General features: G+C 46.2%; 45 non-coding genes across 45 annotated transcripts; 11 read left to right on the top strand and 34 right to left on the bottom strand.

Annotated features, from left to right (window-relative positions):
• Positions 1-206: 206 nt before the first annotated feature.
• trnav-cac (transfer RNA valine (anticodon CAC)) lies at positions 207-279 on the bottom strand. The gene has a single exon. It is a non-coding gene; the product is annotated as a tRNA-Val (tRNA).
• A 614-nt stretch (positions 280-893) lies between these two features.
• Positions 894-966, bottom strand: trnav-aac (transfer RNA valine (anticodon AAC)). Its single transcript has one exon. It is a non-coding gene; the product is annotated as a tRNA-Val (tRNA).
• A 522-nt stretch (positions 967-1,488) lies between these two features.
• Positions 1,489-1,560, bottom strand: trnad-guc (transfer RNA aspartic acid (anticodon GUC)). The gene has a single exon. It is a non-coding gene; the product is annotated as a tRNA-Asp (tRNA).
• A 151-nt stretch (positions 1,561-1,711) lies between these two features.
• Positions 1,712-1,783, top strand: trnaq-cug (transfer RNA glutamine (anticodon CUG)). The gene has a single exon. It is a non-coding gene; the product is annotated as a tRNA-Gln (tRNA).
• Positions 1,784-2,257: 474 nt separating this feature from the next.
• Positions 2,258-2,330, bottom strand: trnav-aac (transfer RNA valine (anticodon AAC)). The gene has a single exon. It is a non-coding gene; the product is annotated as a tRNA-Val (tRNA).
• Positions 2,331-2,852: 522 nt separating this feature from the next.
• Positions 2,853-2,924, bottom strand: trnad-guc (transfer RNA aspartic acid (anticodon GUC)). Its single transcript has one exon. It is a non-coding gene; the product is annotated as a tRNA-Asp (tRNA).
• A 151-nt stretch (positions 2,925-3,075) lies between these two features.
• On the top strand, positions 3,076-3,147 carry trnaq-cug (transfer RNA glutamine (anticodon CUG)). The gene has a single exon. It is a non-coding gene; the product is annotated as a tRNA-Gln (tRNA).
• A 474-nt stretch (positions 3,148-3,621) lies between these two features.
• Positions 3,622-3,694, bottom strand: trnav-cac (transfer RNA valine (anticodon CAC)). Its single transcript has one exon. It is a non-coding gene; the product is annotated as a tRNA-Val (tRNA).
• Positions 3,695-4,308: 614 nt separating this feature from the next.
• Positions 4,309-4,381, bottom strand: trnav-aac (transfer RNA valine (anticodon AAC)). The gene has a single exon. It is a non-coding gene; the product is annotated as a tRNA-Val (tRNA).
• A 522-nt stretch (positions 4,382-4,903) lies between these two features.
• trnad-guc (transfer RNA aspartic acid (anticodon GUC)) lies at positions 4,904-4,975 on the bottom strand. The gene has a single exon. It is a non-coding gene; the product is annotated as a tRNA-Asp (tRNA).
• Positions 4,976-5,126: 151 nt separating this feature from the next.
• Positions 5,127-5,198, top strand: trnaq-cug (transfer RNA glutamine (anticodon CUG)). The gene has a single exon. It is a non-coding gene; the product is annotated as a tRNA-Gln (tRNA).
• A 474-nt stretch (positions 5,199-5,672) lies between these two features.
• trnav-cac (transfer RNA valine (anticodon CAC)) lies at positions 5,673-5,745 on the bottom strand. The gene has a single exon. It is a non-coding gene; the product is annotated as a tRNA-Val (tRNA).
• Positions 5,746-6,359: 614 nt separating this feature from the next.
• Positions 6,360-6,432, bottom strand: trnav-aac (transfer RNA valine (anticodon AAC)). Its single transcript has one exon. It is a non-coding gene; the product is annotated as a tRNA-Val (tRNA).
• A 522-nt stretch (positions 6,433-6,954) lies between these two features.
• Positions 6,955-7,026, bottom strand: trnad-guc (transfer RNA aspartic acid (anticodon GUC)). The gene has a single exon. It is a non-coding gene; the product is annotated as a tRNA-Asp (tRNA).
• Positions 7,027-7,723: 697 nt separating this feature from the next.
• trnav-aac (transfer RNA valine (anticodon AAC)) lies at positions 7,724-7,796 on the bottom strand. The gene has a single exon. It is a non-coding gene; the product is annotated as a tRNA-Val (tRNA).
• A 522-nt stretch (positions 7,797-8,318) lies between these two features.
• On the bottom strand, positions 8,319-8,390 carry trnad-guc (transfer RNA aspartic acid (anticodon GUC)). The gene has a single exon. It is a non-coding gene; the product is annotated as a tRNA-Asp (tRNA).
• A 151-nt stretch (positions 8,391-8,541) lies between these two features.
• On the top strand, positions 8,542-8,613 carry trnaq-cug (transfer RNA glutamine (anticodon CUG)). The gene has a single exon. It is a non-coding gene; the product is annotated as a tRNA-Gln (tRNA).
• Positions 8,614-9,087: 474 nt separating this feature from the next.
• trnav-cac (transfer RNA valine (anticodon CAC)) lies at positions 9,088-9,160 on the bottom strand. The gene has a single exon. It is a non-coding gene; the product is annotated as a tRNA-Val (tRNA).
• A 614-nt stretch (positions 9,161-9,774) lies between these two features.
• trnav-aac (transfer RNA valine (anticodon AAC)) lies at positions 9,775-9,847 on the bottom strand. The gene has a single exon. It is a non-coding gene; the product is annotated as a tRNA-Val (tRNA).
• A 522-nt stretch (positions 9,848-10,369) lies between these two features.
• Positions 10,370-10,441, bottom strand: trnad-guc (transfer RNA aspartic acid (anticodon GUC)). The gene has a single exon. It is a non-coding gene; the product is annotated as a tRNA-Asp (tRNA).
• A 151-nt stretch (positions 10,442-10,592) lies between these two features.
• On the top strand, positions 10,593-10,664 carry trnaq-cug (transfer RNA glutamine (anticodon CUG)). The gene has a single exon. It is a non-coding gene; the product is annotated as a tRNA-Gln (tRNA).
• A 474-nt stretch (positions 10,665-11,138) lies between these two features.
• trnav-cac (transfer RNA valine (anticodon CAC)) lies at positions 11,139-11,211 on the bottom strand. Its single transcript has one exon. It is a non-coding gene; the product is annotated as a tRNA-Val (tRNA).
• A 522-nt stretch (positions 11,212-11,733) lies between these two features.
• trnad-guc (transfer RNA aspartic acid (anticodon GUC)) lies at positions 11,734-11,805 on the bottom strand. Its single transcript has one exon. It is a non-coding gene; the product is annotated as a tRNA-Asp (tRNA).
• Positions 11,806-11,956: 151 nt separating this feature from the next.
• Positions 11,957-12,028, top strand: trnaq-cug (transfer RNA glutamine (anticodon CUG)). Its single transcript has one exon. It is a non-coding gene; the product is annotated as a tRNA-Gln (tRNA).
• A 474-nt stretch (positions 12,029-12,502) lies between these two features.
• trnav-cac (transfer RNA valine (anticodon CAC)) lies at positions 12,503-12,575 on the bottom strand. The gene has a single exon. It is a non-coding gene; the product is annotated as a tRNA-Val (tRNA).
• Positions 12,576-13,189: 614 nt separating this feature from the next.
• trnav-aac (transfer RNA valine (anticodon AAC)) lies at positions 13,190-13,262 on the bottom strand. The gene has a single exon. It is a non-coding gene; the product is annotated as a tRNA-Val (tRNA).
• A 522-nt stretch (positions 13,263-13,784) lies between these two features.
• Positions 13,785-13,856, bottom strand: trnad-guc (transfer RNA aspartic acid (anticodon GUC)). Its single transcript has one exon. It is a non-coding gene; the product is annotated as a tRNA-Asp (tRNA).
• A 697-nt stretch (positions 13,857-14,553) lies between these two features.
• Positions 14,554-14,626, bottom strand: trnav-aac (transfer RNA valine (anticodon AAC)). The gene has a single exon. It is a non-coding gene; the product is annotated as a tRNA-Val (tRNA).
• Positions 14,627-15,148: 522 nt separating this feature from the next.
• On the bottom strand, positions 15,149-15,220 carry trnad-guc (transfer RNA aspartic acid (anticodon GUC)). Its single transcript has one exon. It is a non-coding gene; the product is annotated as a tRNA-Asp (tRNA).
• Positions 15,221-15,371: 151 nt separating this feature from the next.
• Positions 15,372-15,443, top strand: trnaq-cug (transfer RNA glutamine (anticodon CUG)). Its single transcript has one exon. It is a non-coding gene; the product is annotated as a tRNA-Gln (tRNA).
• A 474-nt stretch (positions 15,444-15,917) lies between these two features.
• On the bottom strand, positions 15,918-15,990 carry trnav-cac (transfer RNA valine (anticodon CAC)). Its single transcript has one exon. It is a non-coding gene; the product is annotated as a tRNA-Val (tRNA).
• A 614-nt stretch (positions 15,991-16,604) lies between these two features.
• On the bottom strand, positions 16,605-16,677 carry trnav-aac (transfer RNA valine (anticodon AAC)). The gene has a single exon. It is a non-coding gene; the product is annotated as a tRNA-Val (tRNA).
• A 522-nt stretch (positions 16,678-17,199) lies between these two features.
• Positions 17,200-17,271, bottom strand: trnad-guc (transfer RNA aspartic acid (anticodon GUC)). The gene has a single exon. It is a non-coding gene; the product is annotated as a tRNA-Asp (tRNA).
• A 151-nt stretch (positions 17,272-17,422) lies between these two features.
• On the top strand, positions 17,423-17,494 carry trnaq-cug (transfer RNA glutamine (anticodon CUG)). Its single transcript has one exon. It is a non-coding gene; the product is annotated as a tRNA-Gln (tRNA).
• A 474-nt stretch (positions 17,495-17,968) lies between these two features.
• On the bottom strand, positions 17,969-18,041 carry trnav-cac (transfer RNA valine (anticodon CAC)). Its single transcript has one exon. It is a non-coding gene; the product is annotated as a tRNA-Val (tRNA).
• A 522-nt stretch (positions 18,042-18,563) lies between these two features.
• Positions 18,564-18,635, bottom strand: trnad-guc (transfer RNA aspartic acid (anticodon GUC)). The gene has a single exon. It is a non-coding gene; the product is annotated as a tRNA-Asp (tRNA).
• Positions 18,636-18,786: 151 nt separating this feature from the next.
• On the top strand, positions 18,787-18,858 carry trnaq-cug (transfer RNA glutamine (anticodon CUG)). Its single transcript has one exon. It is a non-coding gene; the product is annotated as a tRNA-Gln (tRNA).
• Positions 18,859-19,332: 474 nt separating this feature from the next.
• Positions 19,333-19,405, bottom strand: trnav-cac (transfer RNA valine (anticodon CAC)). The gene has a single exon. It is a non-coding gene; the product is annotated as a tRNA-Val (tRNA).
• Positions 19,406-20,019: 614 nt separating this feature from the next.
• On the bottom strand, positions 20,020-20,092 carry trnav-uac (transfer RNA valine (anticodon UAC)). The gene has a single exon. It is a non-coding gene; the product is annotated as a tRNA-Val (tRNA).
• Positions 20,093-20,614: 522 nt separating this feature from the next.
• On the bottom strand, positions 20,615-20,686 carry trnad-guc (transfer RNA aspartic acid (anticodon GUC)). The gene has a single exon. It is a non-coding gene; the product is annotated as a tRNA-Asp (tRNA).
• A 151-nt stretch (positions 20,687-20,837) lies between these two features.
• On the top strand, positions 20,838-20,909 carry trnaq-cug (transfer RNA glutamine (anticodon CUG)). The gene has a single exon. It is a non-coding gene; the product is annotated as a tRNA-Gln (tRNA).
• Positions 20,910-21,383: 474 nt separating this feature from the next.
• trnav-aac (transfer RNA valine (anticodon AAC)) lies at positions 21,384-21,456 on the bottom strand. The gene has a single exon. It is a non-coding gene; the product is annotated as a tRNA-Val (tRNA).
• A 522-nt stretch (positions 21,457-21,978) lies between these two features.
• Positions 21,979-22,050, bottom strand: trnad-guc (transfer RNA aspartic acid (anticodon GUC)). The gene has a single exon. It is a non-coding gene; the product is annotated as a tRNA-Asp (tRNA).
• Positions 22,051-22,201: 151 nt separating this feature from the next.
• On the top strand, positions 22,202-22,273 carry trnaq-cug (transfer RNA glutamine (anticodon CUG)). The gene has a single exon. It is a non-coding gene; the product is annotated as a tRNA-Gln (tRNA).
• A 366-nt stretch (positions 22,274-22,639) lies between these two features.
• On the bottom strand, positions 22,640-22,713 carry trnav-uac (transfer RNA valine (anticodon UAC)). Its single transcript has one exon. It is a non-coding gene; the product is annotated as a tRNA-Val (tRNA).
• Between the last annotated feature and the right edge of the window lie 172 nt (positions 22,714-22,885).

Raw genomic sequence — 22,885 nt, 5'->3', positions numbered from 1 at the left:
CCCTTTGCTACCTCTGAAGGGCCCGATCTTCTTCTTGACAAGCTCTTTGATGTCCTTTGTTTGGCTAGCACACAACCTACAGAAGACAAAACCAAGAGACTTAATTCTCAATAGGGATGCAAGTAAAACAGAGAAAATGCTGGACAAGCAGAGTTGTCTAAAGAGTGAATATCAATTCCCTTGTAACCAAAGAAGGAAAAGACCCATGTTTCCGCCCGGTTTAGGACCGGGGACCTTTCGCGTGTGAGGCGAACGTGATAACCACTACACTACGGAAACCCCGAAAGACAGCTTGTTTGGCTTTCCAATGTGTCTCACTGAGTAATCTCGCACTCTGACAAATTTGGTGACATGTTCCTATCATGGCCTTGAAGTAAAAGGAGCCATGGAGAAGAGACAGACGCACTCTAGCAAGGAGTCTGAACTGTAGTCTCCATGTTAGGCTCACTCAAACTTTGGACATTTAGGAGTTCACTAAAGCAAGCACAGCTCAACATATGCTGCCCTAAGAACCCCAGAACTTCTGGCAGCAGAACTGTTGCCTAAAGCGCCCATTTGTTTCATTGCCTTGGGCATTGGCTGAAAATAGGCCCAAGTCCTGTGCAGGCCACCTAGAGCCAGTCATTTCCAAGAGCTTAGTCTGTGCCTCCATCTTCAGGAAATATAGCGACTGGAGATTTGTTGATTTGTGTGAAGTCTGTGGAGTTTGCAGAAATTTGGGCCATAGAAAACTCTTTAGCAAGACGAGCATCCAAAGGTTACAGATGTCAGAGACCTGAACCAGATTTGAGTACTTTCTCTTGTCTGTGTCCCAAACAGCAGTAGAACCCCACAAGTTCAAGCAGTGCCTGCAGTCAGACACTTTTATATCAGGACGCATAAGCAAAGACCCATGTTTCCACCCGGTTTCGGACCGGGGACCTTTCGCGTGTTAGGCGAACGTGATAACCACTACACTACGGAAACTGAGCTTGCGTACCCCGTAGTAATTAAAGGAGCATTTCAATGCTTTCTTACATTTGTGGACTTTTATGACAGATCATGTAGGACTATTGAGAAGGAGGGAACTCCCATTTGTGTCATTCTTCAAGCACTCCCCCACTTATGGCTGTATTGACAATGCAAATTGTGATCTCAAGATTGCATCTCTTGTCATGGGAGCTGATCTTCTGGTTGACAAGCTCTTTGATGTCCTTTGTTTGGCTAGCACACAATCTACAGAAGACAAGACCAAGAAACTTATTTGTCAGTAGGGACGCACGTAAAACAGAGAAAACGCTGCACAAGCAGTGTTCTCTTGGACTAGCATCTCTTCTGATGGGAGCTCTTTCTGAGAAGACCTTTTCGACTTGTGAGCGCAAAGGTGGAATTCATGTTTCTTCAAGCCCATTATAGGACTAGATTATTAGATTGACTAGGATCTGGTGTGCGATTAAGGTGTGTGTGGTCATTGCAGGTAAAAGGCAGAACAGAGAAGGAAAATGCTCACTCCCCGTCGGGGAATCGAACCCCGGTCTTCCGCGTGACAGGCGGAGATACTGTCCACTATACTAACGAGGACCTCTGAAGCAGTGCAATGGTCACGTCAAGCTGCGATTCGCAGCAGGTATGACAGGTAAAATTTGGCTGGCCGTGTAGAAATCCCCATCGGTTTACCAGGAACTACACTTTTATGCCTGTTTGACACAGATCTTTTGTGTGCTTCAGGCAGGGATCCATGGTGTAATGGTTAGCACTCTGGACTCTGAATCCAGCGATCTGAGTTCAAGTCTCAGTGGAACCTCATTTGGCTTTCTAGCACTTTGCTCCACAGGTACATTAGCATTAGCACACGCTAGCATAAGAATCTAGTCAGTTATAGAGCAAGTTAGTGGCCCAGTCAGTTCCACTCCTCTTGTGTTGGCTGATCTCATCTGCACATGGTCTTCATGCTGCACCAAACCTCGCTCATTCTCTTCTGCTGCACTTTCCACTTCAGCTTCCTGCTGTATCGTTCATTAGCCACCTTGACTCAAGTCAACTTTTCCTCTTGCACTCTTCCCACTTCCAATCCCTTTGCCACCTCTGAAGGCCCCGATCTTCTTCTTGACAAGCTCTTTGATGTCCTTTGTTTGGCTAGCACACAACCTACAGAAGACAAAACCAAGAGACTTAATTCTCAATAGGGATGCAAGTAAAACAGAGAAAATGCTGGACAAGCAGAGTTGTCTAAAGAGTGAACATCAATTCCCTTGTGACCAAAGAAGGAAAAGACCCATGTTTCCACCCGGTTTCGGACCGGGGACCTTTCGCGTGTTAGGCGAACGTGATAACCACTACACTACGGAAACTGAGCTTGCGTACCCCGTAGTAATTAAAGGAGCATTTCAATGCTTTCTTACATTTGTGGACTTTTATGACAGATCATGTAGGACTATTGAGAAGGAGGGAACTCCCATTTGTGTCATTCTTCAAGCACTCCCCCACTTATGGCTGTATTGACAATGCAAATTGTGATCTCAAGATTGCATCTCTTGTCATGGGAGCTGATCTTCTGGTTGACAAGCTCTTTGATGTCCTTTGTTTGGCTAGCACACAATCTACAGAAGACAAGACCAAGAAACTTATTTGTCAGTAGGGACGCACGTAAAACAGAGAAAACGCTGCACAAGCAGTGTTCTCTTGGACTAGCATATCTTCTGATGGGAGCTCTTTCTGAGAAGACCTTTTCGACTTGTGAGCGCACAGGTGGAATTCATGTTTCTTCAAGCCCATTATAGGACTAGATTATTAGATTGACTAGGATCTGGTGTGCGATTAAGGTGTGTGTGGTCATTGCAGGTAAAAGGGAGAACAGAGAAGGAAACTGCTCACTCCCCGTCGGGGAATCGAACCCCGGTCTTCCGCGTGACAGGCGGAGATACTGTCCACTATACTAACGAGGACCTCTGAAGCAGTGCAATGGTCACGTCAAGCTGCGATTCGCAGCAGGTATGACAGGTAAAATTTGGCTGGCCGTGTAGAAATCCCCATCGGTTTACCAGGAACTACACTTTTATGCCTGTTTGACACAGATCTTTTGTGTGCTTCAGGCAGGGTTCCATGGTGTAATGGTTAGCACTCTGGACTCTGAATCCAGCGATCTGAGTTCAAGTCTCAGTGGAACTTCATTTGGCTTTCTAGCACTTTGCTCCACAGGTACATTAGCATTAGCACACGCTAGCATAAGAATCTAGTCAGTTAAAGAGCAAGTTAGTGGCCCAGTCAGTTCCACTCCTCTTGTGTTGGCTGATCTCATCTGCACATGGTCTTCATGCTGCACCAAACCTCGCTCATTCTCTTCTGCTGCACTTTCCACTTCAGCTTCCTGCTGTATCGTTCATTAGCCACCTTGACTCAAGTCAACTTTTCCTCTTGCACTCTTCCCACTTCCAATCCCTTTGCTACCTCTGAAGGGCCCGATCTTCTTCTTGACAAGCTCTTTGATGTCCTTTGTTTGGCTAGCACACAACCTACAGAAGACAAAACCAAGAGACTTAATTCTCAATAGGGATGCAAGTAAAACAGAGAAAATGCTGGACAAGCAGAGTTGTCTAAAGAGTGAATATCAATTCCCTTGTAACCAAAGAAGGAAAAGACCCATGTTTCCGCCCGGTTTAGGACCGGGGACCTTTCGCGTGTGAGGCGAACGTGATAACCACTACACTACGGAAACCCCGAAAGACAGCTTGTTTGGCTTTCCAATGTGTCTCACTGAGTAATCTCGCACTCTGACAAATTTGGTGACATGTTCCTATCATGGCCTTGAAGTAAAAGGAGCCATGGAGAAGAGACAGACGCACTCTAGCAAGGAGTCTGAACTGTAGTCTCCATGTTAGGCTCACTCAAACTTTGGACATTTAGGAGTTCACTAAAGCAAGCACAGCTCAACATATGCTGCCCTAAGAACCCCAGAACTTCTGGCAGCAGAACTGTTGCCTAAAGCGCCCATTTGTTTCATTGCCTTGGGCATTGGCTGAAAATAGGCCCAAGTCCTGTGCAGGCCACCTAGAGCCAGTCATTTCCAAGAGCTTAGTCTGTGCCTCCATCTTCAGGAAATATAGCGACTGGAGATTTGTTGATTTGTGTGAAGTCTGTGGAGTTTGCAGAAATTTGGGCCATAGAAAACTCTTTAGCAAGACGAGCATCCAAAGGTTACAGATGTCAGAGACCTGAACCAGATTTGAGTACTTTCTCTTGTCTGTGTCCCAAACAGCAGTAGAACCCCACAAGTTCAAGCAGTGCCTGCAGTCAGACACTTTTATATCAGGACGCATAAGCAAAGACGCATGCTTCCGCCCGGTTTCGGACCGGGGACCTTTCGCGTGTTAGGCGAACGTGATAACCACTACACTACGGAAACTGAGCTTGCGTACCCCGTAGTAATTAAAGGAGCATTTCAATGCTTTCTTACATTTGTGGACTTTTATGACAGATCATGTAGGACTATTGAGAAGGAGGGAACTCCCATTTGTGTCATTCTTCAAGCACTCCCCCACTTATGGCTGTATTGACAATGCAAATTGTGATCTCAAGATTGCATCTCTTGTCATGGGAGCTGATCTTCTGGTTGACAAGCTCTTTGATGTCCTTTGTTTGGCTAGCACACAATCTACAGAAGACAAGACCAAGAAACTTATTTGTCAGTAGGGACGCACGTAAAACAGAGAAAACGCTGCACAAGCAGTGTTCTCTTGGACTAGCATATCTTCTGATGGGAGCTCTTTCTGAGAAGACCTTTTCGACTTGTGAGCGCACAGGTGGAATTCATGTTTCTTCAAGCCCATTATAGGACTAGATTATTAGATTGACTAGGATCTGGTGTGCGATTAAGGTGTGTGTGGTCATTGCAGGTAAAAGGGAGAACAGAGAAGGAAACTGCTCACTCCCCGTCGGGGAATCGAACCCCGGTCTTCCGCGTGACAGGCGGAGATACTGTCCACTATACTAACGAGGACCTCTGAAGCAGTGCAATGGTCACGTCAAGCTGCGATTCGCAGCAGGTATGACAGGTAAAATTTGGCTGGCCGTGTAGAAATCCCCATCGGTTTACCAGGAACTACACTTTTATGCCTGTTTGACACAGATCTTTTGTGTGCTTCAGGCAGGGTTCCATGGTGTAATGGTTAGCACTCTGGACTCTGAATCCAGCGATCTGAGTTCAAGTCTCAGTGGAACTTCATTTGGCTTTCTAGCACTTTGCTCCACAGGTACATTAGCATTAGCACACGCTAGCATAAGAATCTAGTCAGTTAAAGAGCAAGTTAGTGGCCCAGTCAGTTCCACTCCTCTTGTGTTGGCTGATCTCATCTGCACATGGTCTTCATGCTGCACCAAACCTCGCTCATTCTCTTCTGCTGCACTTTCCACTTCAGCTTCCTGCTGTATCGTTCATTAGCCACCTTGACTCAAGTCAACTTTTCCTCTTGCACTCTTCCCACTTCCAATCCCTTTGCTACCTCTGAAGGGCCCGATCTTCTTCTTGACAAGCTCTTTGATGTCCTTTGTTTGGCTAGCACACAACCTACAGAAGACAAAACCAAGAGACTTAATTCTCAATAGGGATGCAAGTAAAACAGAGAAAATGCTGGACAAGCAGAGTTGTCTAAAGAGTGAATATCAATTCCCTTGTAACCAAAGAAGGAAAAGACCCATGTTTCCGCCCGGTTTAGGACCGGGGACCTTTCGCGTGTGAGGCGAACGTGATAACCACTACACTACGGAAACCCCGAAAGACAGCTTGTTTGGCTTTCCAATGTGTCTCACTGAGTAATCTCGCACTCTGACAAATTTGGTGACATGTTCCTATCATGGCCTTGAAGTAAAAGGAGCCATGGAGAAGAGACAGACGCACTCTAGCAAGGAGTCTGAACTGTAGTCTCCATGTTAGGCTCACTCAAACTTTGGACATTTAGGAGTTCACTAAAGCAAGCACAGCTCAACATATGCTGCCCTAAGAACCCCAGAACTTCTGGCAGCAGAACTGTTGCCTAAAGCGCCCATTTGTTTCATTGCCTTGGGCATTGGCTGAAAATAGGCCCAAGTCCTGTGCAGGCCACCTAGAGCCAGTCATTTCCAAGAGCTTAGTCTGTGCCTCCATCTTCAGGAAATATAGCGACTGGAGATTTGTTGATTTGTGTGAAGTCTGTGGAGTTTGCAGAAATTTGGGCCATAGAAAACTCTTTAGCAAGACGAGCATCCAAAGGTTACAGATGTCAGAGACCTGAACCAGATTTGAGTACTTTCTCTTGTCTGTGTCCCAAACAGCAGTAGAACCCCACAAGTTCAAGCAGTGCCTGCAGTCAGACACTTTTATATCAGGACGCATAAGCAAAGACGCATGCTTCCGCCCGGTTTCGGACCGGGGACCTTTCGCGTGTTAGGCGAACGTGATAACCACTACACTACGGAAACTGAGCTTGCGTACCCCGTAGTAATTAAAGGAGCATTTCAATGCTTTCTTACATTTGTGGACTTTTATGACAGATCATGTAGGACTATTGAGAAGGAGGGAACTCCCATTTGTGTCATTCTTCAAGCACTCCCCCACTTATGGCTGTATTGACAATGCAAATTGTGATCTCAAGATTGCATCTCTTGTCATGGGAGCTGATCTTCTGGTTGACAAGCTCTTTGATGTCCTTTGTTTGGCTAGCACACAATCTACAGAAGACAAGACCAAGAAACTTATTTGTCAGTAGGGACGCACGTAAAACAGAGAAAACGCTGCACAAGCAGTGTTCTCTTGGACTAGCATCTCTTCTGATGGGAGCTCTTTCTGAGAAGACCTTTTCGACTTGTGAGCGCACAGGTGGAATTCATGTTTCTTCAAGCCCATTATAGGACTAGATTATTAGATTGACTAGGATCTGGTGTGCGATTAAGGTGTGTGTGGTCATTGCAGGTAAAAGGCAGAACAGAGAAGGAAAATGCTCACTCCCCGTCGGGGAATCGAACCCCGGTCTTCCGCGTGACAGGCGGAGATACTGTCCACTATACTAACGAGGACCTCTGAAGCAGTGCAATGGTCACGTCAAGCTGCGATTCGCAGCAGGTATGACAGGTAAAATTTGGCTGGCCGTGTAGAAATCCCCATCGGTTTACCAGGAACTACACTTTTATGCCTGTTTGACACAGATCTTTTGTGTGCTTCAGGCAGGGATCCATGGTGTAATGGTTAGCACTCTGGACTCTGAATCCAGCGATCTGAGTTCAAGTCTCAATGGAACCTCATTTGGCTTTCTAGCACTTTGCTCCACAGGTACATTAGCATTAGCACACGCTAGCATAAGAATCTAGTCAGTTATAGAGCAAGTTAGTGGCCCAGTCAGTTCCACTCCTCTTGTGTTGGCTGATCTCATCTGCACATGGTCTTCATGCTGCACCAAACCTCGCTCATGCTCTTCTGCTGCACTTTCCACTTCAGCTTCCTGCTGTATCGTTCATTAGCCACCTTGACTCAAGTCAACTTTTCCTCTTGCACTCTTCCCACTTCCAATCCCTTTGCCACCTCTGAAGGCCCCGATCTTCTTCTTGACAAGCTCTTTGATGTCCTTTGTTTGGCTAGCACACAACCTACAGAAGACAAAACCAAGAGACTTAATTCTCAATAGGGATGCAAGTAAAACAGAGAAAATGCTGGACAAGCAGAGTTGTCTAAAGAGTGAACATCAATTCCCTTGTGACCAAAGAAGGAAAAGACCCATGTTTCCACCCGGTTTCGGACCGGGGACCTTTCGCGTGTTAGGCGAACGTGATAACCACTACACTACGGAAACTGAGCTTGCGTACCCCGTAGTAATTAAAGGAGCATTTCAATGCTTTCTTACATTTGTGGACTTTTATGACAGATCATGTAGGACTATTGAGAAGGAGGGAACTCCCATTTGTGTCATTCTTCAAGCACTCCCCCACTTATGGCTGTATTGACAATGCAAATTGTGATCTCAAGATTGCATCTCTTGTCATGGGAGCTGATCTTCTGGTTGACAAGCTCTTTGATGTCCTTTGTTTGGCTAGCACACAATCTACAGAAGACAAGACCAAGAAACTTATTTGTCAGTAGGGACGCACGTAAAACAGAGAAAATGCTGCACAAGCAGTGTTCTCTTGGACTAGCATCTCTTCTGATGGGAGCTCTTTCTGAGAAGACCTTTTCGACTTGTGAGCGCACAGGTGGAATTCATGTTTCTTCAAGCCCATTATAGGACTAGATTATTAGATTGACTAGGATCTGGTGTGCGATTAAGGTGTGTGTGGTCATTGCAGGTAAAAGGCAGAACAGAGAAGGAAAATGCTCACTCCCCGTCGGGGAATCGAACCCCGGTCTTCCGCGTGACAGGCGGAGATACTGTCCACTATACTAACGAGGACCTCTGAAGCAGTGCAATGGTCACGTCAAGCTGCGATTCGCAGCAGGTATGACAGGTAAAATTTGGCTGGCCGTGTAGAAATCCCCATCGGTTTACCAGGAACTACACTTTTATGCCTGTTTGACACAGATCTTTTGTGTGCTTCAGGCAGGGATCCATGGTGTAATGGTTAGCACTCTGGACTCTGAATCCAGCGATCTGAGTTCAAGTCTCAGTGGAACCTCATTTGGCTTTCTAGCACTTTGCTCCACAGGTACATTAGCATTAGCACACGCTAGCATAAGAATCTAGTCAGTTATAGAGCAAGTTAGTGGCCCAGTCAGTTCCACTCCTCTTGTGTTGGCTGATCTCATCTGCACATGGTCTTCATGCTGCACCAAACCTCGCTCATTCTCTTCTGCTGCACTTTCCACTTCAGCTTCCTGCTGTATCGTTCATTAGCCACCTTGACTCAAGTCAACTTTTCCTCTTGCACTCTTCCCACTTCCAATCCCTTTGCTACCTCTGAAGGGCCCGATCTTCTTCTTGACAAGCTCTTTGATGTCCTTTGTTTGGCTAGCACACAACCTACAGAAGACAAAACCAAGAGACTTAATTCTCAATAGGGATGCAAGTAAAACAGAGAAAATGCTGGACAAGCAGAGTTGTCTAAAGAGTGAATATCAATTCCCTTGTAACCAAAGAAGGAAAAGACCCATGTTTCCGCCCGGTTTCGGACCGGGGACTTTTCGCGTGTGAGGCGAACGTGATAACCACTACACTACGGAAACCCCGAAAGACAGCTTGTTTGGCTTTCCAATGTGTCTCACTGAGTAATCTCGCACTCTGACAAATTTGGTGACATGTTCCTATCATGGCCTTGAAGTAAAAGGAGCCATGGAGAAGAGACAGACGCACTCTAGCAAGGAGTCTGAACTGTAGTCTCCATGTTAGGCTCACTTAAACTTTGGACATTTAGGAGTTCACTAAAGCAAGCACAGCTCAACATATGCTGCCCTAAGAACCCCAGAACCTCTGGCAGCAGAACTGTTGCCTAAAGCGCCCATTTGTTTCATTGCCTTGGGCATTGGCTGAAAATAGGCCCAAGTCCTGTGCAGGCCACCTAGAGCCAGTCATTTCCAAGAGCTTAGTCTGTGCCTCCATCTTCAGGAAATATAGCGACTGGAGATTTGTTGATTTGTGTGAAGTCTGTGGAGTTTGCAGAAATTTGGGCCATAGACAACTCTTTAGCAAGACGAGCATCCAAAGGTTACAGATGTCAGAGACCTGAACCAGATTTGAGTACTTTCTCTTGTCTGTGTCCCAAACAGCAGTAGAACCCCACAAGTTCAAGCAGTGCCTGCAGTCAGACACTTTTATATCAGGACGCATAAGCAAAGACGCATGCTTCCGCCCGGTTTCGGACCGGGGACCTTTCGCGTGTTAGGCGAACGTGATAACCACTACACTACGGAAACTGAGCTTGCGTACCCCGTAGTAATTAAAGGAGCATTTCAATGCTTTCTTACATTTGTGGACTTTTATGACAGATCATGTAGGACTATTGAGAAGGAGGGAACTCCCATTTGTGTCATTCTTCAAGCACTCCCCCACTTATGGCTGTATTGACAATGCAAATTGTGATCTCAAGATTGCATCTCTTGTCATGGGAGCTGATCTTCTGGTTGACAAGCTCTTTGATGTCCTTTGTTTGGCTAGCACACAATCTACAGAAGACAAGACCAAGAAACTTATTTGTCAGTAGGGACGCACGTAAAACAGAGAAAACGCTGCACAAGCAGTGTTCTCTTGGACTAGCATATCTTCTGATGGGAGCTCTTTCTGAGAAGACCTTTTCGACTTGTGAGCGCACAGGTGGAATTCATGTTTCTTCAAGCCCATTATAGGACTAGATTATTAGATTGACTAGGATCTGGTGTGCGATTAAGGTGTGTGTGGTCATTGCAGGTAAAAGGGAGAACAGAGAAGGAAACTGCTCACTCCCCGTCGGGGAATCGAACCCCGGTCTTCCGCGTGACAGGCGGAGATACTGTCCACTATACTAACGAGGACCTCTGAAGCAGTGCAATGGTCACGTCAAGCTGCGATTCGCAGCAGGTATGACAGGTAAAATTTGGCTGGCCGTGTAGAAATCCCCATCGGTTTACCAGGAACTACACTTTTATGCCTGTTTGACACAGATCTTTTGTGTGCTTCAGGCAGGGTTCCATGGTGTAATGGTTAGCACTCTGGACTCTGAATCCAGCGATCTGAGTTCAAGTCTCAGTGGAACCTCATTTGGCTTTCTAGCACTTTGCTCCACAGGTACATTAGCATTAGCACACGCTAGCATAAGAATCTAGTCAGTTAAAGAGCAAGTTAGTGGCCCAGTCAGTTCCACTCCTCTTGTGTTGGCTGATCTCATCTGCACATGGTCTTCATGCTGCACCAAACCTCGCTCATTCTCTTCTGCTGCACTTTCCACTTCAGCTTCCTGCTGTATCGTTCATTAGCCACCTTGACTCAAGTCAACTTTTCCTCTTGCACTCTTCCCACTTCCAATCCCTTTGCCACCTCTGAAGGCCCCGATCTTCTTCTTGACAAGCTCTTTGATATCCTTTGTTTGGCTAGCACACAACCTACAGAAGACAAAACCAAGAGACTTAATTCTCAATAGGGATGCAAGTAAAACAGAGAAAATGCTGGACAAGCAGAGTTGTCTAAAGAGTGAATATCAATTCCCTTGTAACCAAAGAAGGAAAAGACCCATGTTTCCGCCCGGTTTCGGACCGGGGACCTTTCGCGTGTGAGGCGAACGTGATAACCACTACACTACGGAAACTGAGCTTGCGTACCCCGTAGTAATTAAAGGAGCATTTCAATGCTTTCTTACATTTGTGGACTTTTATGACAGATCATGTAGGACTATTGAGAAGGAGGGAACTCCCATTTGTGTCATTCTTCAAGCACTCCCCCACTTATGGCTGTATTGACAATGCAAATTGTGATCTCAAGATTGCATCTCTTGTCATGGGAGCTGATCTTCTGGTTGACAAGCTCTTTGATGTCCTTTGTTTGGCTAGCACACAATCTACAGAAGACAAGACCAAGAAACTTATTTGTCAGTAGGGACGCACGTAAAACAGAGAAAACGCTGCACAAGCAGTGTTCTCTTGGACTAGCATCTCTTCTGATGGGAGCTCTTTCTGAGAAGACCTTTTCGACTTGTGAGCGCACAGGTGGAATTCATGTTTCTTCAAGCCCATTATAGGACTAGATTATTAGATTGACTAGGATCTGGTGTGCGATTAAGGTGTGTGTGGTCATTGCAGGTAAAAGGGAGAACAGAGAAGGAAACTGCTCACTCCCCGTCGGGGAATCGAACCCCGGTCTTCCGCGTGACAGGCGGAGATACTGTCCACTATACTAACGAGGACCTCTGAAGTAGTGCAATGGTCACGTCAAGCTGCGATTCGCAGCAGGTATGACAGGTAAAATTTGGCTGGCCGTGTAGAAATCCCCATCGGTTTACCAGGAACTACACTTTTATGCCTGTTTGACACAGATCTTTTGTGTGCTTCAGGCAGGGTTCCATGGTGTAATGGTTAGCACTCTGGACTCTGAATCCAGCGATCTGAGTTCAAGTCTCAGTGGAACCTCATTTGGCTTTCTAGCACTTTGCTCCACAGGTACATTAGCATTAGCACACGCTAGCATAAGAATCTAGTCAGTTGAAGAGCAAGTTAGTAGCCCAGTCAGTTCCACTCCTCTTGTGTTGGCTGATCTCATCTGCACATGGTCTTCATGCTGCACCAAACCTCGCTCATTCTCTTCTGCTGCACTTTCCACTTCAGCTTCCTGCTGTATCGTTCATTAGCCACCTTGACTCAAGTCAACTTTTCCTCTTGCACTCTTCCCACTTCCAATCCCTTTGCTACCTCTGAAGGGCCCGATCTTCTTCTTGACAAGCTCTTTGATGTCCTTTGTTTGGCTAGCACACAACCTACAGAAGACAAAACCAAGAGACTTAATTCTCAATAGGGATGCAAGTAAAACAGAGAAAATGCTGGACAAGCAGAGTTGTCTAAAGAGTGAATATCAATTCCCTTGTAACCAAAGAAGGAAAAGACCCATGTTTCCGCCCGGTTTCGGACCGGGGACCTTTCGCGTGTGAGGCGAACGTGATAACCACTACACTACGGAAACCCCGAAAGACAGCTTGTTTGGCTTTCCAATGTGTCTCACTGAGTAATCTCGCACTCTGACAAATTTGGTGACATGTTCCTATCATGGCCTTGAAGTAAAAGGAGCCATGGAGAAGAGACAGACGCACTCTAGCAAGGAGTCTGAACTGTAGTCTCCATGTTAGGCTCACTCAAACTTTGGACATTTAGGAGTTCACTAAAGCAAGCACAGCTCAACATATGCTGCCCTAAGAACCCCAGAACTTCTGGCAGCAGAACTGTTGCCTAAAGCGCCCATTTGTTTCATTGCCTTGGGCATTGGCTGAAAATAGGCCCAAGTCCTGTGCAGGCCACCTAGAGCCAGTCATTTCCAAGAGCTTAGTCTGTGCCTCCATCTTCAGGAAATATAGCGACTGGAGATTTGTTGATTTGTGTGAAGTCTGTGGAGTTTGCAGAAATTTGGGCCATAGAAAACTCTTTAGCAAGACGAGCATCCAAAGGTTACAGATGTCAGAGACCTGAACCAGATTTGAGTACTTTCTCTTGTCTGTGTCCCAAACAGCAGTAGAACCCCACAAGTTCAAGCAGTGCCTGCAGTCAGACACTTTTATATCAGGACGCATAAGCAAAGACGCATGCTTCCGCCCGGTTTCGGACCGGGGACCTTTCGCGTGTTAGGCGAACGTGATAACCACTACACTACGGAAACTGAGCTTGCGTACCCCGTAGTAATTAAAGGAGCATTTCAATGCTTTCTTACATTTGTGGACTTTTATGACAGATCATGTAGGACTATTGAGAAGGAGGGAACTCCCATTTGTGTCATTCTTCAAGCACTCCCCCACTTATGGCTGTATTGACAATGCAAATTGTGATCTCAAGATTGCATCTCTTGTCATGGGAGCTGATCTTCTGGTTGACAAGCTCTTTGATGTCCTTTGTTTGGCTAGCACACAATCTACAGAAGACAAGACCAAGAAACTTATTTGTCAGTAGGGACGCACGTAAAACAGAGAAAACGCTGCACAAGCAGTGTTCTCTTGGACTAGCATCTCTTCTGATGGGAGCTCTTTCTGAGAAGACCTTTTCGACTTGTGAGCGCACAGGTGGAATTCATGTTTCTTCAAGCCCATTATAGGACTAGATTATTAGATTGACTAGGATCTGGTGTGCGATTAAGGTGTGTGTGGTCATTGCAGGTAAAAGGCAGAACAGAGAAGGAAAATGCTCACTCCCCGTCGGGGAATCGAACCCCGGTCTTCCGCGTGACAGGCGGAGATACTGTCCACTATACTAACGAGGACCTCTGAAGCAGTGCAATGGTCACGTCAAGCTGCGATTCGCAGCAGGTATGACAGGTAAAATTTGGCTGGCCGTGTAGAAATCCCCATCGGTTTACCAGGAACTACACTTTTATGCCTGTTTGACACAGATCTTTTGTGTGCTTCAGGCAGGGATCCATGGTGTAATGGTTAGCACTCTGGACTCTGAATCCAGCGATCTGAGTTCAAGTCTCAATGGAACCTCATTTGGCTTTCTAGCACTTTGCTCCACAGGTACATTAGCATTAGCACACGCTAGCATAAGAATCTAGTCAGTTATAGAGCAAGTTAGTGGCCCAGTCAGTTCCACTCCTCTTGTGTTGGCTGATCTCATCTGCACATGGTCTTCATGCTGCACCAAACCTCGCTCATGCTCTTCTGCTGCACTTTCCACTTCAGCTTCCTGCTGTATCGTTCATTAGCCACCTTGACTCAAGTCAACTTTTCCTCTTGCACTCTTCCCACTTCCAATCCCTTTGCCACCTCTGAAGGCCCCGATCTTCTTCTTGACAAGCTCTTTGATGTCCTTTGTTTGGCTAGCACACAACCTACAGAAGACAAAACCAAGAGACTTAATTCTCAATAGGGATGCAAGTAAAACAGAGAAAATGCTGGACAAGCAGAGTTGTCTAAAGAGTGAACATCAATTCCCTTGTGACCAAAGAAGGAAAAGACCCATGTTTCCACCCGGTTTCGGACCGGGGACCTTTCGCGTGTTAGGCGAACGTGATAACCACTACACTACGGAAACTGAGCTTGCGTACCCCGTAGTAATTAAAGGAGCATTTCAATGCTTTCTTACATTTGTGGACTTTTATGACAGATCATGTAGGACTATTGAGAAGGAGGGAACTCCCATTTGTGTCATTCTTCAAGCACTCCCCCACTTATGGCTGTATTGACAATGCAAATTGTGATCTCAAGATTGCATCTCTTGTCATGGGAGCTGATCTTCTGGTTGACAAGCTCTTTGATGTCCTTTGTTTGGCTAGCACACAATCTACAGAAGACAAGACCAAGAAACTTATTTGTCAGTAGGGACGCACGTAAAACAGAGAAAATGCTGCACAAGCAGTGTTCTCTTGGACTAGCATCTCTTCTGATGGGAGCTCTTTCTGAGAAGACCTTTTCGACTTGTGAGCGCACAGGTGGAATTCATGTTTCTTCAAGCCCATTATAGGACTAGATTATTAGATTGACTAGGATCTGGTGTGCGATTAAGGTGTGTGTGGTCATTGCAGGTAAAAGGCAGAACAGAGAAGGAAAATGCTCACTCCCCGTCGGGGAATCGAACCCCGGTCTTCCGCGTGACAGGCGGAGATACTGTCCACTATACTAACGAGGACCTCTGAAGCAGTGCAATGGTCACGTCAAGCTGCGATTCGCAGCAGGTATGACAGGTAAAATTTGGCTGGCCGTGTAGAAATCCCCATCGGTTTACCAGGAACTACACTTTTATGCCTGTTTGACACAGATCTTTTGTGTGCTTCAGGCAGGGATCCATGGTGTAATGGTTAGCACTCTGGACTCTGAATCCAGCGATCTGAGTTCAAGTCTCAGTGGAACCTCATTTGGCTTTCTAGCACTTTGCTCCACAGGTACATTAGCATTAGCACACGCTAGCATAAGAATCTAGTCAGTTATAGAGCAAGTTAGTGGCCCAGTCAGTTCCACTCCTCTTGTGTTGGCTGATCTCATCTGCACATGGTCTTCATGCTGCACCAAACCTCGCTCATTCTCTTCTGCTGCACTTTCCACTTCAGCTTCCTGCTGTATCGTTCATTAGCCACCTTGACTCAAGTCAACTTTTCCTCTTGCACTCTTCCCACTTCCAATCCCTTTGCTACCTCTGAAGGGCCCGATCTTCTTCTTGACAAGCTCTTTGATGTCCTTTGTTTGGCTAGCACACAACCTACAGAAGACAAAACCAAGAGACTTAATTCTCAATAGGGATGCAAGTAAAACAGAGAAAATGCTGGACAAGCAGAGTTGTCTAAAGAGTGAATATCAATTCCCTTGTAACCAAAGAAGGAAAAGACCCATGTTTCCGCCCGGTTTCGGACCGGGGACTTTTCGCGTGTGAGGCGAACGTGATAACCACTACACTACGGAAACCCCGAAAGACAGCTTGTTTGGCTTTCCAATGTGTCTCACTGAGTAATCTCGCACTCTGACAAATTTGGTGACATGTTCCTATCATGGCCTTGAAGTAAAAGGAGCCATGGAGAAGAGACAGACGCACTCTAGCAAGGAGTCTGAACTGTAGTCTCCATGTTAGGCTCACTTAAACTTTGGACATTTAGGAGTTCACTAAAGCAAGCACAGCTCAACATATGCTGCCCTAAGAACCCCAGAACCTCTGGCAGCAGAACTGTTGCCTAAAGCGCCCATTTGTTTCATTGCCTTGGGCATTGGCTGAAAATAGGCCCAAGTCCTGTGCAGGCCACCTAGAGCCAGTCATTTCCAAGAGCTTAGTCTGTGCCTCCATCTTCAGGAAATATAGCGACTGGAGATTTGTTGATTTGTGTGAAGTCTGTGGAGTTTGCAGAAATTTGGGCCATAGACAACTCTTTAGCAAGACGAGCATCCAAAGGTTACAGATGTCAGAGACCTGAACCAGATTTGAGTACTTTCTCTTGTCTGTGTCCCAAACAGCAGTAGAACCCCACAAGTTCAAGCAGTGCCTGCAGTCAGACACTTTTATATCAGGACGCATAAGCAAAGACGCATGCTTCCGCCCGGTTTCGGACCGGGGACCTTTCGCGTGTTAGGCGAACGTGATAACCACTACACTACGGAAACTGAGCTTGCGTACCCCGTAGTAATTAAAGGAGCATTTCAATGCTTTCTTACATTTGTGGACTTTTATGACAGATCATGTAGGACTATTGAGAAGGAGGGAACTCCCATTTGTGTCATTCTTCAAGCACTCCCCCACTTATGGCTGTATTGACAATGCAAATTGTGATCTCAAGATTGCATCTCTTGTCATGGGAGCTGATCTTCTGGTTGACAAGCTCTTTGATGTCCTTTGTTTGGCTAGCACACAATCTACAGAAGACAAGACCAAGAAACTTATTTGTCAGTAGGGACGCACGTAAAACAGAGAAAACGCTGCACAAGCAGTGTTCTCTTGGACTAGCATATCTTCTGATGGGAGCTCTTTCTGAGAAGACCTTTTCGACTTGTGAGCGCACAGGTGGAATTCATGTTTCTTCAAGCCCATTATAGGACTAGATTATTAGATTGACTAGGATCTGGTGTGCGATTAAGGTGTGTGTGGTCATTGCAGGTAAAAGGGAGAACAGAGAAGGAAACTGCTCACTCCCCGTCGGGGAATCGAACCCCGGTCTTCCGCGTGACAGGCGGAGATACTGTCCACTATACTAACGAGGACCTCTGAAGCAGTGCAATGGTCACGTCAAGCTGCGATTCGCAGCAGGTATGACAGGTAAAATTTGGCTGGCCGTGTAGAAATCCCCATCGGTTTACCAGGAACTACACTTTTATGCCTGTTTGACACAGATCTTTTGTGTGCTTCAGGCAGGGTTCCATGGTGTAATGGTTAGCACTCTGGACTCTGAATCCAGCGATCTGAGTTCAAGTCTCAGTGGAACCTCATTTGGCTTTCTAGCACTTTGCTCCACAGGTACATTAGCATTAGCACACGCTAGCATAAGAATCTAGTCAGTTAAAGAGCAAGTTAGTGGCCCAGTCAGTTCCACTCCTCTTGTGTTGGCTGATCTCATCTGCACATGGTCTTCATGCTGCACCAAACCTCGCTCATTCTCTTCTGCTGCACTTTCCACTTCAGCTTCCTGCTGTATCGTTCATTAGCCACCTTGACTCAAGTCAACTTTTCCTCTTGCACTCTTCCCACTTCCAATCCCTTTGCCACCTCTGAAGGCCCCGATCTTCTTCTTGACAAGCTCTTTGATATCCTTTGTTTGGCTAGCACACAACCTACAGAAGACAAAACCAAGAGACTTAATTCTCAATAGGGATGCAAGTAAAACAGAGAAAATGCTGGACAAGCAGAGTTGTCTAAAGAGTGAATATCAATTCCCTTGTAACCAAAGAAGGAAAAGACCCATGTTTCCGCCCGGTTTCGGACCGGGGACCTTTCGCGTGTGAGGCGAACGTGATAACCACTACACTACGGAAACTGAGCTTGCGTACCCCGTAGTAATTAAAGGAGCATTTCAATGCTTTCTTACATTTGTGGACTTTTATGACAGATCATGTAGGACTATTGAGAAGGAGGGAACTCCCATTTGTGTCATTCTTCAAGCACTCCCCCACTTATGGCTGTATTGACAATGCAAATTGTGATCTCAAGATTGCATCTCTTGTCATGGGAGCTGATCTTCTGGTTGACAAGCTCTTTGATGTCCTTTGTTTGGCTAGCACACAATCTACAGAAGACAAGACCAAGAAACTTATTTGTCAGTAGGGACGCACGTAAAACAGAGAAAACGCTGCACAAGCAGTGTTCTCTTGGACTAGCATCTCTTCTGATGGGAGCTCTTTCTGAGAAGACCTTTTCGACTTGTGAGCGCACAGGTGGAATTCATGTTTCTTCAAGCCCATTATAGGACTAGATTATTAGATTGACTAGGATCTGGTGTGCGATTAAGGTGTGTGTGGTCATTGCAGGTAAAAGGGAGAACAGAGAAGGAAACTGCTCACTCCCCGTCGGGGAATCGAACCCCGGTCTTCCGCGTGACAGGCGGAGATACTGTCCACTATACTAACGAGGACCTCTGAAGTAGTGCAATGGTCACGTCAAGCTGCGATTCGCAGCAGGTATGACAGGTAAAATTTGGCTGGCCGTGTAGAAATCCCCATCGGTTTACCAGGAACTACACTTTTATGCCTGTTTGACACAGATCTTTTGTGTGCTTCAGGCAGGGTTCCATGGTGTAATGGTTAGCACTCTGGACTCTGAATCCAGCGATCTGAGTTCAAGTCTCAGTGGAACCTCATTTGGCTTTCTAGCACTTTGCTCCACAGGTACATTAGCATTAGCACACGCTAGCATAAGAATCTAGTCAGTTGAAGAGCAAGTTAGTAGCCCAGTCAGTTCCACTCCTCTTGTGTTGGCTGATCTCATCTGCACATGGTCTTCATGCTGCACCAAACCTCGCTCATTCTCTTCTGCTGCACTTTCCACTTCAGCTTCCTGCTGTATCGTTCATTAGCCACCTTGACTCAAGTCAACTTTTCCTCTTGCACTCTTCCCACTTCCAATCCCTTTGCTACCTCTGAAGGGCCCGATCTTCTTCTTGACAAGCTCTTTGATGTCCTTTGTTTGGCTAGCACACAACCTACAGAAGACAAAACCAAGAGACTTAATTCTCAATAGGGATGCAAGTAAAACAGAGAAAATGCTGGACAAGCAGAGTTGTCTAAAGAGTGAATATCAATTCCCTTGTAACCAAAGAAGGAAAAGACCCATGTTTCCGCCCGGTTTCGGACCGGGGACCTTTCGCGTGTGAGGCGAACGTGATAACCACTACACTACGGAAACCCCGAAAGACAGCTTGTTTGGCTTTCCAATGTGTCTCACTGAGTAATCTCGCACTCTGACAAATTTGGTGACATGTTCCTATCATGGCCTTGAAGTAAAAGGAGCCATGGAGAAGAGACAGACGCACTCTAGCAAGGAGTCTGAACTGTAGTCTCCATGTTAGGCTCACTTAAACTTTGGACATTTAGGAGTTCACTAAAGCAAGCACAGCTCAACATATGCTGCCCTAAGAACCCCAGAACCTCTGGCAGCAGAACTGTTGCCTAAAGCGCCCATTTGTTTCATTGCCTTGGGCATTGGCTGAAAATAGGCCCAAGTCCTGTGCAGGCCACCTAGAGCCAGTCATTTCCAAGAGCTTAGTCTGTGCCTCCATCTTCAGGAAATATAGCGACTGGAGATTTGTTGATTTGTGTGAAGTCTGTGGAGTTTGCAGAAATTTGGGCCATAGACAACTCTTTAGCAAGACGAGCATCCAAAGGTTACAGATGTCAGAGACCTGAACCAGATTTGAGTACTTTCTCTTGTCTGTGTCCCAAACAGCAGTAGAACCCCACAAGTTCAAGCAGTGCCTGCAGTCAGACACTTTTATATCAGGACGCATAAGCAAAGACGCATGCTTCCGCCCGGTTTCGGACCGGGGACCTTTCGCGTGTAAGGCGAACGTGATAACCACTACACTACGGAAACTGAGCTTGCGTACCCCCTAGTAGTTAAAGGAGCACTTCAATGCTTTCTTACATTTGTGGACTTTTATGACATATCATGTAGGACTATTGAGAAGGAGGGAACTCCCATTTGTGTCATTCTTCAAGCACTCCCCCACTTATGGCTGTATTGACAATGCAAATTGTGATCTCAAGATTGCATCTCTTGTCATGGGAGCTGATCTTCTGGTTGACAAGCTCTTTGATGTCCTTTGTTTGGCTAGCACACAATCTACAGAAGACAAGACCAAGAAACTTATTTGTCAGTAGGGACGCACGTAAAACAGAGAAAACGCTGCACAAGCAGTGTTCTCTTGGACTAGCATCTCTTCTGATGGGAGCTCTTTCTGAGAAGACCTTTTCGACTTGTGAGCGCACAGGTGGAATTCATGTTTCTTCAAGCCCATTATAGGACTAGATTATTAGATTGACTAGGATCTGGTGTGCGATTAAGGTGTGTGTGGTCATTGCAGGTAAAAGGGAGAACAGAGAAGGAAGCTGCTCACTCCCCGTCGGGGAATCGAACCCCGGTCTTCCGCGTGACAGGCGGAGATACTGTCCACTATACTAACGAGGACCTCTGAAGTAGTGCAATGGTCACGTCAAGCTGCGATTCGCAGCAGGTATGACAGGTAAAATTTGGCTGGCCGTGTAGAAATCCCCATCGGTTTACCAGGAACTACACTTTTATGCCTGTTTGACACAGATCTTTTGTGTGCTTCAGGCAGGGTTCCATGGTGTAATGGTTAGCACTCTGGACTCTGAATCCAGCGATCTGAGTTCAAGTCTCAGTGGAACCTCATTTGGCTTTCTAGCACTTTGCTCCACAGGTACATTAGCATTAGCACAAGCTAGCATAAGAATCTAGTCAGTTGAAGAGCAAGTTAGTGGCCCAGTCAGTTCCACTCCTCTTGTGTTGGCTGATCTCATCTGCACATGGTCTTCATGCTGCACCAAACCTCGCTCATGCTCTTCTGCTGCACTTTCCACTTCAGCTTCCTGCTGTATCGTTCATTAGCCACCTTGACTCAAGTCAACTTTTCCTCTTGCACTCTTCCCACTTCCAATCCCTTTGCCACCTCTGAAGGCCCCGATCTTCTTCTTGACAAGCTCTTTGATGTCCTTTGTTTGGCTAGCACACAACCTACAGAAGACAAAACCAAGAGACTTAATTCTCAATAGGGATGCAAGTAAAACAGAGAAAATGCTGGACAAGCAGAGTTGTCTAAAGAGTGAACATCAATTCCCTTGTGACCAAAGAAGGAAAAGACCCATGTTTCCACCCGGTTTCGGACCGGGGACCTTTCGCGTGTTAGGCGAACGTGATAACCACTACACTACGGAAACTGAGCTTGCGTACCCCGTAGTAATTAAAGGAGCATTTCAATGCTTTCTTACATTTGTGGACTTTTATAACAGATCATGTAGGACTATTGAGAAGGAGGGAACTCCCATTTGTGTCATTCTTCAAGCACTCCCCCACTTATGGCTGTATTGACAATGCAAATTGTGATCTCAAGATTGCATCTCTTGTCATGGGAGCTGATCTTCTGGTTGACAAGCTCTTTGATGTCCTTTGTTTGGCTAGCACACAATCTACAGAAGACAAGACCAAGAAACTTATTTGTCAGTAGGGACGCACGTAAAACAGAGAAAACGCTGCACAAGCAGTGTTCTCTTGGACTAGCATATCTTCTGATGGGAGCTCTTTCTGAGAAGACCTTTTCGACTTGTGAGCGCACAGGTGGAATTCATGTTTCTTCAAGCCCATTATAGGACTAGATTATTAGATTGACTAGGATCTGGTGTGCGATTAAGGTGTGTGTGGTCATTGCAGGTAAAAGGGAGAACAGAGAAGGAAACTGCTCACTCCCCGTCGGGGAATCGAACCCCGGTCTTCCGCGTGACAGGCGGAGATACTGTCCACTATACTAACGAGGACCTCTGAAGCAGTGCAATGGTCACGTCAAGCTGCGATTCGCAGCAGGTATGACAGGTAAAATTTGGCTGGCCGTGTAGAAATCCCCATCGGTTTACCAGGAACTACACTTTTATGCCTGTTTGACACAGAGCTTTTGTGTGCTTCAGGCAGGGTTCCATGGTGTAATGGTTAGCACTCTGGACTCTGAATCCAGCGATCTGAGTTCAAGTCTCAGTGGAACCTCATTTGGCTTTCTAGCACTTTGCTCCACAGGTACATTAGCATTAGCACACACTAGCATAAGAATCTAGTCAGTTAAAGAGCAAGTTAGTGGCCCAGTCAGTTCCACTCCTCTTGTGTTGGCTGATCTCATCTGCACATGGTCTTCATGCTGCACCAAACCTCGCTCATTCTCTTCTGCTGCACTTTCCACTTCAGCTTCCTGCTGTATCGTTCATTAGCCACCTTGACTCAAGTCAACTTTTCCTCTTGCACTCTTCTCACTTCCAATCCCTTTGCCACCCCCAAACAGCAGTAGAACTCCACAAGTTCAAGCAGTGCCTGCAGTCAGACACTTTTATATCAGGACGCATAAGGAAAGAAGAAGCATGTTTCCGCCCGGTTTCGGACCGGGGGACCTTTCGCGTGTAAGGCGAACGTGATAACCACTACACTACTGAAACGACGCTTCCTGTGTTAGTATGCTCCGTCAACAAAGCTGCTGTTTTGAGTTTCATTCCTCTCCATGTATGAATCCTGCATTTCGGTCCTATTTCCTGCCTGCCTCACAGCGAGAAGGTCAGTTTATCAGATGCATGAAGCTGCTTGAAGAATTTACAAACCGCCAGTTTTTAA

The sequence above is a fragment of the Rhamphochromis longiceps genome, linkage group LG8 (assembly GCF_057381845.1).
Source record: "Rhamphochromis longiceps isolate RC_006_pf linkage group LG8, R_longiceps_female_GT1.1, whole genome shotgun sequence".
Lineage (NCBI taxonomy): Eukaryota > Metazoa > Chordata > Actinopteri > Cichliformes > Cichlidae > Rhamphochromis > Rhamphochromis longiceps.
Note: the sequence above shows the minus strand (reverse complement) of the source record. Positions and strands in the feature narration are given on the sequence as shown.